Source organism: Bos mutus, chromosome 20 (genome assembly GCF_027580195.1).
Source record: "Bos mutus isolate GX-2022 chromosome 20, NWIPB_WYAK_1.1, whole genome shotgun sequence".
NCBI lineage: Eukaryota > Metazoa > Chordata > Mammalia > Artiodactyla > Bovidae > Bos > Bos mutus.
Genome location: NC_091636.1, coordinates 10,173,984 through 10,188,612, shown reverse-complemented (window position 1 = coordinate 10,188,612; position 14,629 = coordinate 10,173,984).

The window sequence follows — 14,629 nt, the reverse complement described above, 5'->3', positions numbered from 1 at the left end:
CATGGACTGTAGCCTGCCAGGCTTCTCTATCCATGGAATTTTCCAGGCATGAATACTGGAGTGGGTTGCCATTTCCTTCTCCAGGGGCTCTTCCCGACCCAGGGATTGAACCCGGGTCTCCCACATTGCAGGGAGATGCTTTACCATCTGAGCCACAAGGTAAGTCAGGTGTAATTGTTCCTTTTATGGAGCAATAGAAGTCATTAATTAGCCAAGTGACTAGTTAAAGGTCTTGTGGCTTTAAAGGGCACAACACATACTAAAATTCAGATGATCTGACTTTATATAATACATGAGTTCATTCATATTAATAATCCAAATGATTAAAAAATTTCCTACAAATATAAGATTTACTTTTATAGAATGTAGGCTTTTAGAGAGTTAGAAGTATTGTTTGCTCTGAATGTGTTTTTGTAATATCAGCTAGCTCATACGTGATCATAAACAGGAAATAGGAAATGATGTCAGTGTGATGTAGACACTGTTAGTTCATACAGAGTATTGCATTTATCTCTGTAAATCAGCTACTTTAAGCTTTATTTATATTTCCATGTAAGCTACATTCCTCCTTTTAAGGTAAAATAAATCTTATATTTACTCGAATCCTTTTTTAATAGGAAATTTAACATGTCTGTTTAACCGTGCTAGTATTTTTATTAGAACTGTTACTGGTGTATTATGCTATAGTTACAAGCTTAATAGTATCCAAGTGATTGATGATGGTTTAGTCTAAGGTGATGCAAGGAGAGGAAAGGATGAATGAATGCAGATGTATTGTTAACACCACTCAATGGGACTTGATGATGGGTTAAATAGATGGGGCTAAGACTGAAGTGCAGAGGTCATCAAAGATGATGTCCACTTTTCAAAGAAGCCATCCAAGATGCAGATTAAAGTTGTGTGGAAGTTTTGATGGTGGCGTATAATTTAGGGCAAGGGAGTAGGCAGCTAAGAGGACGAGGACATAGAGAGGGAAAATTCAAGCAAGTGGAGGTACTAAAGTCAAGGAGAATGAAGATGGGGTAGAGACAGACAAGAAGGCTGAGTCAGGAGCTTTAAGTCTGTAGTTGTCTCATGTTGAAAAAGGAGCCAAAATCTCCTAACCTGATTGAAGGTCTCTAGGAGTCAGCCAGCTGGGACTATTTAGGAGACACATAGATCTTGTTTTTCCCTTTTCTTGGCATGGACTTATATTACCAAAGCTTTAAAACTGTAAATGTACTATCAACATGTGAGTACTTGGAACTGTTGCTATGATTGAAAAGGTTTGTTCCAGACTCTCCTCTAATTTGGGGGACAGTGGAGCTCCAACTTGGAATCAGGTGTCTGACCTCAATAACACCAACACAGCAAAGGACTTCCTTAGAGAGGTTTCACATTTATTTTTCCATTGGTCCATAGGCCAGGTGTGACATGATTTTTTTCTAATAGCTACTGATACTATATAGTATATCCTTAGTTCCATAATGGAAATAGGCTTCTAATCTCTGCCTTCCTGAAATATCTATTCCATCACTTGAGCATACACAGCCTTGTGTTGTTCTCCAGATGTTTTACGTAGAAGGGACTAGTCTGATCTGGGCAGAGAGAAGTGTTCTACCCCTGGGTCTCCCACAGCACTTGTTCCTGCTTTGTTATATCACTTGTCACATTGTATCATATTCATCTCATCTTTCTACATGTAAATCTCTCTCCGGGCTGTTAGCTTGTCAGTGCGATGGTCTAGTTCTTGTTTGCTTGTTTCCCTAGTCTGCAGACTGCCTATCATATAATAACTTCTCAATAAATGTTTGAGGAAGAGAGATAGGCAGGGAGGGACTATGTCCTGCTTTTCAGTATATCTCTCAAAACAGCAAACACAGTGTTATTCATTTACTTAAAGCTAGACAACCAGAGACAATGGTAAGCAAAGACCGGCCCAACCTCTGCTCCCATAAAACTTATTATGTTGTGTCAGTTTTATTATGTGTTTAAAAATAGATTTCATTCACTCAAGTGTTTAGTAAATACAAATTAACTGATTTAGATACCATCACCTAAAGTTGTCTGAAAAAGTCCCATCCTTTCTTTATCACGTAATTCCATTTGACCTTGTTTGCATATGGGGATCTTCAGAACCTCCACTTCATTTGTTGTAGGTAGAGTCACTAGGCCTTCGCCACTGCCCACATGTGTGCTCCTGTAGTTCAGTACCGCCTCTTGACAGTGACAGGGGTAAGAGTGAACATATATATAATTTGTTGCCATTTACATGGTGCTCACAGAAATACCACTACATTTCATGCTCATAGAAAGTGTGTAAAGTAAGGAGGACAGGGACTACTGTTTCTCTAATATCACAGATGAGGAAGCTGAAGCAGAGAGAATGAATAAATGATGTGCTGTTTTAAAAAAATGTGCTTTTTTTCTTTGTTCTATAAAACTGTAAGGCATTGCCTAGATTCACTTAGAGCCTGAACCCAAGACTTCTTTCTGTGTAATAAGTACTTTTCATCTCAATATGTGGCTTATATATAATATACAATAATTAGTGCTTATTTCTAGAAACTGTTTAGAGAGCACATAAGTGCCAAGCACTATGCTAGTTACTTAACATATATCATCAATCACTTATATCTACCCTATAAGGAAGCTCTTTTCTGTAGGAAAGAAAATCTTTTTAAAAAATGAAAATTGAACAATAAAGGATTAATTTACGTGTGGTCTCACCACTGCAATGATGTACTTGCTTCTAGACCTTACACCTTCAGTTGCTGATGTGCTGCAAATATGAGCTGTAATGTTATATTCTCTTCATTCGTGATATTCATTGTTCTTCAATGTATGTATCACACCATAGTGGTTCTGCTGAGTGTGCCCTGTGACAGAAAACAGCATTATTCACAAATGCATATGGCTGTGTATTGAACTTGACTCCTCAGCCCTCTGGCAGAGAGCACCTTTTAACCCTGTGTAGCCTTTTGCTGCCAGCAGAGCTTAGCCAGGACCACACTGGGTACCAAACATATTGCCCTAACTTTGAATCTTGGGATGGTCAATGTCTTATTTCAGTTTCTTCTTTCCCATAAGCCTCAACTAATCCCATTCCCACACTGCAGTTCTGGAAATTAAAGTGATAAGCAGTATTACTAAACTGCAGAAACTACAAAAATAAAATATGTCTTCACACCCTTTCGGAAGGACAAGGGCAACTTACATTAAACCTACATTTACATAACTGATGGAGGTGAATTAAGTGGCTCTTAACAGAACAGAAACTAGCCCTAGTTAACTTTATGGATCTTGGTGGACTCTTCAAATCATGTTATGATTTTAAAACATATTATACTAGATAATCATTACCCCCATTGTGTATTAAAATCGCCCAAGACCCTGCCTCTTACTCCACTTATCCAGGAGTTGCTATCTGTTCACACCCTTCACATCTTCCAGAGTTGAGGGCATGGCCTCAGTCAAAACCCTGGAGGCTCAGACAGTAAGGAAATGCCTGCAATGCCAGAGACCCAGGTTCAATCCTTAGGTCAGGAAGATCCCCTGGAGTGGGTTCTGAATGGCAACCTACTCCAATATTCATGCCTGGAGAATTCCATGGACAGAGTAGCCTGGTGGGCTATAGTCCTTGGGGTCACAAGGAGTCTGACATGACTGAGCGACTAACACTTTCAGTCAAAACTGATATGGGAATATTGAGTTTCACCAGACTAATATAGCTGAAATAACACGCTGATGCTGGGAGGAAATCTAATTTTTTTCATAACTATTTCTCCATTTTTGCTAAAGCAAGCCATATATATGTCCTTGATTTGCACACACCCTTGACATTTTGCAATATCTGTGTGTGTGTATATAGGTTTTTTTTTTTTTTAATCCATCAGAAGGGTTTTCGTTTTGAAAGTCTAAGTGAACAGCTGCTGTCAGCTGAGACATATTTAACTTTCTGACAGGTACAAGGATTCTGATCCCCAGAGACCAGCACTTTTCTTTTCAAAGCCATCTCCTATCTTTGTGACTCTCTGGGAGAAACAGGCAATATTCATGCATTTGTTATGGATAAAGTAACCTAGAAGCATCTACTCATTTGTTTCTTAATAGAGTAGAGATAAGCTGGTAATGAATGAAATCTGCTTCTCTGTCTTCAGAACTAAAGAATCTCAGTAAGGGATCTGAGAGGTATCCCAGCTATCCCTTACAAAGGAGAGATAAAGGACTTAATAAGTAGTCATAAGAGAAAAATACATTTCTTCTCTTTCTTTATTTGCCATATAAGGGATATTTTCTTTTAAACAACTGTTAAAAATAATTTTAAAGTATGTGCCCGTTCCTAATCCCTAAAAGAAAATAAAGTAATAGAAAATTAACTGTTCAATTTATGGGCTTTCCAGGTGGCTCAGTGGTAAAGAATCCACCTGCTAATGCAAAAGATGTGGGTTCCATCCCTGGGTCAGAAAGTAACCTGGAGAAGGAAATGGCAACTCACCCCAGTATTTTTGCCTGGGAAATCACATGAACAGAGGAGCCTGGTGGGCTATGTAGGGTCCATGGGGTCACAAAAGAGTCAGACATGACAACAACTAACCAACAACAATTCAGTTTATGGAAGATATTACAGCATAGCTTCATGAACGCAATCCATATCTTTTCAATATTATTTAAAACAGCAGTATGACATGTTACAGTATGAGTTAGTAAGCCTTTTCTTAATTACAGTGCTTTTGCAGATAGAAGAATTCTGCTTAAAATTAAACTTCTTGGTATTGTGCTTCTTCTGTGATCTTAACATCCCTAATAATAAAGAAAACTAGCTTGGTTGCTTCTATAAGTTTTGGAGGACAAAAATAAATTTTTATTTTTAGTAACTACACTATATTGTGATATTTAATTTCATTTTTTTAAGTTCAAAATTCAACTGGAAATCTGGTAGACTTGTCATTACCTAGATAAATTGATTTTGATAATATTCTTCCTAATGCATGAAGGAAATATTTAAATAAAATATTAGTATATTTTGAGGCTTAAATAATATTCCTGACCCTCTTTCCTTAGGGCATGAGTTTTGGAGTTTTCCTCTTGGTCTTCAAGGGAAGTTCATGGTATGAGGTTCCACTCATATCAACTTGCTCCTGCCCTCAAGGCTTAAATCAATTAGATTAATTCAACTATAGACACAATAAATTCATCAAAAATTTTAATATCCACATGCTCCACAAAGAGATAATGTATTAAATAGTCTTATTAAAAAGTGACAGTTTAGTTGAATGTTGCACTTTTAATTTGTGGGACACCTTTACATTAATTCTCAGTTAATAAATTAAAGTAGAATTTTTTAATGGGTAATATTTAAGTTAATTAAGATACAAGCAAAATCAATTCACAAAAAAGAATTATTACTGATATAATTTTTTATGATTTTTCTGTAAAATAAATACTGTGATACGCCATACCATTACTGAAGAGTGAAAAGTGTTAGTCACTGTCATGTCCAACTCTTTGCCACCCCATGGACTATTGCCTTCCAAGATCTTCTGTCCATGGAATTCTCCAGGCAAGAATGCTGGAGTGGGTAGCCATTCAGTTCTCCAGGGGATCTTTCCAACCAAGGAATCAAACTTGGGTCTCCGTCCTTGCAGGCAGATTCTTTAGCATCTGAGCCACCATAGATACATGTAAAACTGTATTGATCTCTATATAGATATAGATTGTTTATAATTGCTTCCAGGTCATTTGTAATTGCTTTTATGTTTTTGCCTAATTTTTATTCTATTCTAACATTTTGGTAACTAGGATACAGTTTTTGTTATTTTATACTTTTGTTATACTCTATGTTTTCTATACTCTTTTTCTTAAGGTATACAAAATTAATTTAAACAGTTAAACCTAGAAGCAAAATTAATCAATTGTATCTAGTATGAGCTTAATAAAAATGGAATTTTTGAAATAATGAATGCTTACATCTCTTTCTTCCTTCTTCAATATCTATATGTTAATATTCCCATCTGTCCATTTCTTGGTTGATGTATAATCATAATATTAGACTTTTAATTTACTAGGCTAGTAATTTTAATAGATGTTATATTGTTTATTAGTCACAATATTATATGTGCTACACAAGCAAAGATACAGTAATGCTTTTGAAAATATGACTAATGCATACTAAGCACACAGAAGTATATGAATCATCAACCACACAATAATTTTTAATAATAATCATAATCTCTGAGCATATAAAAAGGCAGCAGAATTGTTAAATTTACAGTTAATCCTCTGTGCTTGAGAAAGTAAAAATAGAGAAGGAAAGAGAGAGAGGGGGAAATAGAGTGAGAAGGACAGACGGGGTAACATTTATGCACCCATAAATGCATATAAATTGTTTAAAATAATACATACCAGAAAAATGTGATAAACTTTCTCTGTAAGTTATTATATACTAAAATTTCATTATTTTGATGAAATACACTATGTTAATTCTAATAATATAATCCTAAGTAACACGAGTATATGAACCATACTTGTCAAAGTAAATGAACAAAATATTATATTGATGTAGGGCCCTTGAACTCCTTTATGGCATGGGTTTTGTTTACATTATAATTTTAAAACTTAAGTAATTTACATAGTTCCCTAGTGTGAATTAACAAGTAGCTCTCAATCAATGTTTCACATTTTCTTCAGCAAGACCATGGAGGAAAGAAAGTGCCTGTTTTTCTTCTTGGGGTATAAAATTATTGTATAGTGTAACTCCATGCTTCGCTATGAAGAACATACTTTTATAATGTGTACTCTACCACCACTGTGGAAGTTTTTAAAGTGTATTTAACAAGAAAAAGCAAAACTACAAGCAGAATAATTTAATAACCATGAGCCACAGATTAGTATTTTCTAATACATAAATCCTAAATCTTTCCTTGGAGGCTATTTCATATTCTCCTCAATCAGTTACTGATGTAGTCAAGTGAACAAACTGAAGTCATTTCAATGGGCTGCCTGAAGTTCCCTTTTCTTCTCACCAGAAAACAATGCTCATTTCCCAGAAGTTTTCATCCTCACATTTGACAAATCTAAAATCTGTTCTTTTTCTTTGAAGGTTCATTCTTTCACAATATAAGTAAGACTTGCCTAATGATTTCAGTAAATAAAAGCAAGAGAATGAAGAACAGAATCCAAAAAGAGTCAAGAATCCATAAAGGCAATCTCTCTACATACAAAAGAAAGCATACAAATTTTAAAAAGAAGCAGTCATTTCAAAGACAAGAGGGTCATGGGTGTCATTATTTACTGGAAAAGCCAAATATGTATCAATGTAGCATTTCATTGGTTCCTAGGACTTGAGAGAATTTGAGGATACACTGAGAGAGTAATCAGTAAAATATGTGAGAGTAGGAGGGCGGACACCTGTTGCCATAGATTTAAAAAGTCGTGTTTTCAAAGACGCCCTACAAAGAACAAACATAAAAATACTTATCTGTTGCTCTATTCTCAAAGCCATGGGAGAGAAGCTAGAACTAACAGGAATGATGATCCTGAACTAATTGGATTTTAAATCAAGATCAAAATGCAGTATGCATTATCCAGAAATGGAACAGTCTAATTTAGTAATTACGGGATTCACTGCAGTTGACTCCATCACAGCGTTCACTGTCTCGGGCATCAGGTCCACCCCCGCTTCCCTTGGGATAGCATAGCCTTCTCGTTTTTTGCTGTTAGGAAACTTCCATCAATGCTCTGTTTCAATTTCTCATTCTCTCTTATCTCCTTTGTATGATTCCCTTTGCTGAGTAGAGTTTCCAATCAATAGAATAAAATGGTATCCGTAAATACAATTTAGAAATTATTACACGTATCCTTGTTTCTGGTAAATTCTACTTTGAGCCTGGGAACTTTAACCCTTTTACTCTTTCCCACAAATCAAATCACAGGAAAAAAAAAAGTAAAAGGAAAATAATTCATAATTCATCACAATATGTGTAGAGAAATAGACAGAATAGAGGTAAACTACCTCTGAACTTCCAATATTAAATGGCGCTCATGATCTCACTATAATGTATGGAAGTGGAATTTATTGTTGCTACATTTTGAATAACACAGCATAAGAGATACTGTTTTTTAACATTTTCAAACCTAGTGGTTTTAGGCAAATGTAGTATCATGTGTACCAATGGCAAAAAATATTAAGATTAGAAAGAAAAAGAAAATTAATATATTAGCTATATGTTTAGATTTCAATTCCATACTATCTGTATTTTTAGAGGATGTTACTTTAGAAGATGGTGTAGCAAAATGTTAGAGAACAAACACAGGCTTTGGAGGTAACCAGAGTTCAGGTCTACCGACTAGCTCTGTGACCTCAGGTCACTCTGCCTCGTTTTTCTCTTCCGCACAAATGAGACTGATAATAAGACCTACCTCATAGGGCTTCAGTAAGATAAAGAATGGGAAGATTTTAGGATGGTGTTTGGCTCATGATGCATGTTCCATCCATGTTACTCGTATGGTTATATTTCTGAATATCCATGCAAATCTTCAAAACTGTATTACTTCACAGACAGACAATGAAATAATAATCATTTTCTCTTTGGCCACAACAGTAGGGAGAACAGAAGTAAAAGAATAATTTGCAGTTTAAGCCAGCACAGATCTTCATCAACTTACAAGGGGGTTTCATGCTGATAAACTTGTGTCAGTTGAAAACATAAGTTGAAAATGCACTTAATACACCTAATCTAGCAAACAACATGGGCTTCCCAGGCGGTTCAGTGGTAAATAATCTGCCTGCAATACAGGAGACACGAATTCAGTCTCTGAGTTGGGAAGATCCTCTGGAGAAGGAAATGGCAATCTACTCCAATATTCCTGCCTGGGAAATCCCACGGACAGAGGAGCCTGGCAGGCTACAGTGCACGGGGTCGCAAAAGAGTCAGACATGCCTGAGAAAATAAATAACAGCAGCCAAACAACATAACTTTGCCCAGTCTACCTTCAAGAGGCTCAGATTTACACTGGCTACAGGAGGGCAAAATCCTTTAATACACAGCCTGTTTTAGAGTGTTCAATACTGTGTAATTTATTGAACATGAATGGTCCCCGACTTACAATTTTTTGATTTTGTGATGGTGCAAAAGCAATACACATTCTGTAGAAAGCATAGTGTGAATTTTGAATTTTTCCCAGCCTAGGGTTATATAATACAGTACTGTCCCACGATGCTAGCCAAGGGCGGCTCCCAGTCAGCCACAGCCCAGCCAGTTGTAAACAACTGATGCACTTACAACTGTTCTGTGCCCAGACAGCCATTTCTTTTTTTTCTTTTCCTTTTAGTACAGTATTCAATAAGTTACATGAGATATTCAGTGCTTTATTATCAAATAGGCTTTTTGTTAGATGGTTTTGCCCAACTGTAAGTTAATGTAAATGTTCTGAGCACGTTTAAGGTAGGTGAGGCTAAACTAGGTTAGGTGCATTAAATGTATTTTCAACTTGGTGTATTTTCAAACTTAAAATGGGTTTGTATGGTTTATAGGGAGATAACTCCCTTGTAAATCGAGGAAGATATGAATATCACTCCTGGAGGGAAAGTCAGTTTTTCAAGGCAGAATTTCCAGGTTGCTAGGATGAACTGGGCGAGAAGGCAATGGCAACCCACTCCAGTACTCTTGCCTGGAAAATTCCACGGACGGAGGAGCCTGGTAGGCTGCAGTCCATGTCGCTAGGAGTCCAACACGACTGAGCGACTTCACTTTCACTTTTCACTTTCATGCATTGGAGAAGGAAATGGCAACCCACTCCAGTGTTCTTCCCTGGAGAATCCCAGGGACGGGGAAGCCTGGTGGGCTGCTGTCTATAGGGTTGCACAGAGTCAGAAGCGACTGAAGTGACACAGCAGAAGCAGGATGAACTAGAGATTCCATTGTCAATTTACTAGAGTTCATTGTTTTGGATAGTAAAGATTAAAAGTGACTAAGTTTTTTAGACTTTATCTAAAGCAGGAAATAAGAATTTAATTTCTATTGAGATACTGCTTATAACCCCATTCAGTATCTTCACAACATAGTAGCAAACTACATGAAAGAAAAATTGTAATGAGAAAGTTGCTTAGTGTGCATAACTAGGACATACAGGATTTCATTTTTAATGTTTTAAACATAGAAGGTCTGAGGTATACACTTCTACAATAGAAAGTGACACCTACCGCTGAGAGCAGCAGCTTGAACTTTTGGTAAGAACTTCTCTTACCGAATTTAGTTTTTACTGCTTTCATTCATTACCAGCATCTTCCCATTCAGATATTTCTTCTTTCTTAAAGGATATGTTAATACATCCAATCAGCCTGACAAGCATTGCTGGCTTGCAATCTTTTGCAGATGATTTTCGTACTTTTTCAATGATCAGTTTGTTGTTAGTTTTATAAATTAACTCTAAAAGGGATTTTCCCCACTTTCAGTGTCTGTAGGCTCCTCTATGCTTGGTCCAATGTACACATTGGGCCCTGGAGCCAGACTATACATTTACAACCTGATTCTAGCACAGCCACCGACTAGCTGTGTTGCCGTGCTCACGGTTTGGTGTACTTACCTATGGGACTTCCCCGTGGCTCAGTGGTGAAGAATCTGCCTGCCAAGGCAGGAGCTGCAGATTTGATCCCTGGGTGGGAAAGATCCCCTGAAGGAGGAAATGGCAATCCATTCCAGTATTCTTGCCTGGAAAATCCCATGGACAGACAAACTTGGAGGGGTACAGTCCGTGGGGTCAAAAGAGTCAGACATGCCTTAGCAACTAAACAGCAACATACTTACCTGTATTATTACATGTTATGTATCCATATGATCTAGTTATGTCACAATGCTCAGGGTACTTATCAGCTCTATGTTTACCTTATTTATACTTACCATCTGTGTTTCCACAACTATAAAATGGGATAATAATATCCACCTCATGGTGTTACAGTAAAGGATTGATGAGGTACATATAAAAAGTGCAATATAATTTATGAATGGTGCATAAGAAGTGTACCATGAATAATATACTATTCATCATTATTCATTTTATTATAACATCATCATTGTACTATTTTATTATTGTTCTTATTATTATCTCTAGAATTCTTGTGAGAAGCCTATCAGTCCAGCTGTATGTTGTTAAAAATCAGCTTTCCACTGTGGACATTTTCAGAACTCAGTACCTCTGGGAAGTAAAGAGTAACACCTGCCTTCTAAGAAAAGATCTTTACCATATCACAATAAGCTCATCCTTTCATATCTATTAAGCAGCCTATAATGTGCCTAGACTCTTATAAGCACCAGGATGCAGCAGCTCCAAGAACTACCATATAGATTTCAGCCCTTCAATGACAATTTCTTAGGTCATTATTGTCATAATTAAGTACAAGGAAATGCCTAATCTTTCAAAGTAAAAACCATGAAATATCATATGTAATAAAAGTAGTACTATTTTTCTAGATTAGCTTCACAGTACTTCCTTGATAATGTAGTTTAATTTCTACATGATTTCAGTATAATATTTATAGGATCTGGAATATTTTCACCATGCCTTAATGCTTCAGAGACAAATAAGTTACTTGCCTTAGAAATCGTTCTCTTTGTTTACATAGCTTGACAATTTCCTCAGTCTGTATATGCTTTTCCTACTGGTTCCAAGAGTTAAATTTCAGGAAAGTGGAAGTATCATATTGGAGTTTATCATGTTTATAGCTTTCTGTTCTCCCAGGAAAAAAACAAGAAATCCATTTTGTTGACCTTCAAGACATGGTGCTCTGCCATGCTGAAAAACAAAGTGTTTATAAAACAGGAGCTAAATTTAGATTTAGGAGACATGAGTTTCTACCCATAAGGGAGTACAGGCTTTTGAATTAACCTTCTGCCATAAACAACTAGAAAACTGGACAAAATATAGGCCATAAATACTCTCATACTTTCAACAACAGACAGCACAACACTGATCTCTAAGAGAAAGGAAACAAAAAAGTGAGATCTACAGTTATCCAAGCTTTCTGACTGGAAAAAATTTCGAAACTATAGCATGATGAGGGGGTCTCAGAGTCTGGAGGCCTCCCTGAGTGAAGAAGCAGCTAGAATTGGCAGGAGGGAATTAGGTGGCAAAAGTTTCAGCAAAAATATGCAGAGGCATCTTCAATCTTGAAGATCAACCTGTTTATTGAAAGAATGAAATCCCAAGAAGGCAAGAACAGCTTCTAAGGAAAAAAAAATTTCTGGAGAGCTAGACCAGTGATTAGTTTTCAGAGTCCACACATGGCCAGGAATTGTGAAACTCCTACTAGCCAGAGTAGACTTCTCTACTCTGAACTTCTCTTCTCTACTCTGAAAATACTCAGAACATTCAATAGAGGCCATTTAAGGGTCATACCTTAAAAGTGGGGATAAATTGGCACTATAAAAAAGAAAAGCAACTCTAAAGCTATTTTAAAAGAACTTGAAAATAAGCCTCAAAAGGATAAAATTCATTCGTGAGTGAGTAATCATTGTTGTTGCTTGATTGGTAAGTCAGGTCTGACTCTTTGTGACCCCATTAACTGCCGTATGCCAAGCTTCCCTGTCCTTCCCTATCTCCTGGAGTTTGCTCAAACTCATGTCCATTGTCAGTGAAGCTAGCCAACCATCTCATTCTCTGTCACCCTCTTCTCATCTTGCTCCCAATCTTTCCAAGCATCAGGATCTGTTCCAATGAGTCAACTCTTCATACTGTCTGCCAGAATAAAATATAATGCTCCTTATTGGAATACAACAAAACCCAGCACAAAACAACATAAAAGCCCCCATCCACTAAAGTTACTTTAAGCATAAAATTACTTCAAGAGGTAAATATGGAGTCATTAATGCTTTTACCAAATGCCTGTACTCTTCTTGAGCACACGTCAAATGCATACTTCCCATTGTACCTTAAAATTTGGTCATGCTCAGGTCTCTTTCCTAATACAGTGACTATGATGTTCTAGGTTGTGAAAATTCTACCCAGTTTGAACTTCAGTAAAAACATGGAGCAGAGTTTAGAGCCAGTTTTCATGGGACATGCCCCTTGAGTAAGAAATAAAGTTTTTTTCTTAAGTCTCTTAAGACTTAACAGTGGTTGTTAACTTCAGTATAATTCAGCCTATCTTTATTGGCAGAAATGAAATAACTTAAGAAAAAAGAACAATTATACAATTTCTAAACTGCATTTATGTCAAAACAACTCATCCCACCTTCCCCATCCCCCTTATGTGTCCACACATTTGTTCTCTATGACTGTGCACTGGAACTAGGCTCATCTGTACTAGTTTTCTAGATTCCATGTATGTGCATTAATATATATTTGACTTTTTCTTTCTGGTTTACTTCACTCCTTATGAAAGACTCTAGGTCCATCCAGGTCTTTACAAATGACCCAACTCCATTCCTCTTTATGGCTGAGTATATATTGTATACTCGATGTATATATGCACCACATTTACTTTATCCATTCATCTGTTAATGGGCGCTTAGGTTATTTCCATGACCTGGCTATTGTAAATGGCATTGCACATAAATAACTACCACTTGCAAAATCAAGGGCTAGTGGGAATCAGCTGTATAGTGCAGGAAGCTCAGCTTCATGTTCTGTGATGACCTAGATGAGTGAGAGAGAGGCTGGAAGAAGAAGTCCCAGAGGGAGGGGATATATGCATACATAGAGCAGATTCACTTCATTGTATAGCAGAAACTAGCACACCATAAAGCCATTATACTCCAATACAAAAATTCTCAACTGTAGGAAAATGATCATTTATGATTTATATCAGCTTCTTCCAGGTCTGTTCCAGAGTGTTCAGGAAACTTGGAGTTAAATGAAGTCTACTGTTAAGTGGGTTCCTTATAGTCAATACTTCTCCAGATTCTTTGTTTACTTTCAAACTCCCCAATTAAAATCCACGTGATAAATAGTGTTTCCAAATGTAATTTCCCCGAAGTCTCCTTTTTCCCAAAAGTGTCTCTAGCACTAGTGCTCTGAGGAACATCATTTTGGAAATGCTAAAGTAGTCCAATGCGCTCGTTCTTTAAGTAAAGTGAAACCTCTAGATTCAGGTTCATAGATGATGTATAAATGGCACATAGAACCCAAATTTCTGACTTCTCCACTTTGTGCTTTCTGCTACACACTGCATTTTTCCTCATGAGGTAACTTTTCATAAAGAAATGACAATTGTAAATATTTAAGAAGGTTAAATCACTCTCGAGCTTAGATTTGCCGTCTTTCTTAGAAAAGATGTAGAAAAATAGAGAATAACTATATTTTGTAATATGTACTTTGTGAGAGTTAATCTACATTGGTAGAGGTAAAGAATCAAATGAAATTCAGATAAGTCGCATTGACAGTTGAGTTCATATAGGATTATTTAAAAGCTGAAGGCTTCTTTTAAATGCTGTGTACAAATTTCCCCTAAACTCCCTCAAGTATGGCATAAATGACACATTCTCAGAAAGACTTCTTTGAATTTCCCAGATGAAATGGCATATTTCCACCCCCTCTACCTGCTTGGGAAACTCTCGATCCTTTCTTCCTTTTTTATCTTCCTTCATAAACTTATGATCTTCTGACACACTACATATTTTTCCGCGTTTGTTTTCTTTTTGACTATTACCTT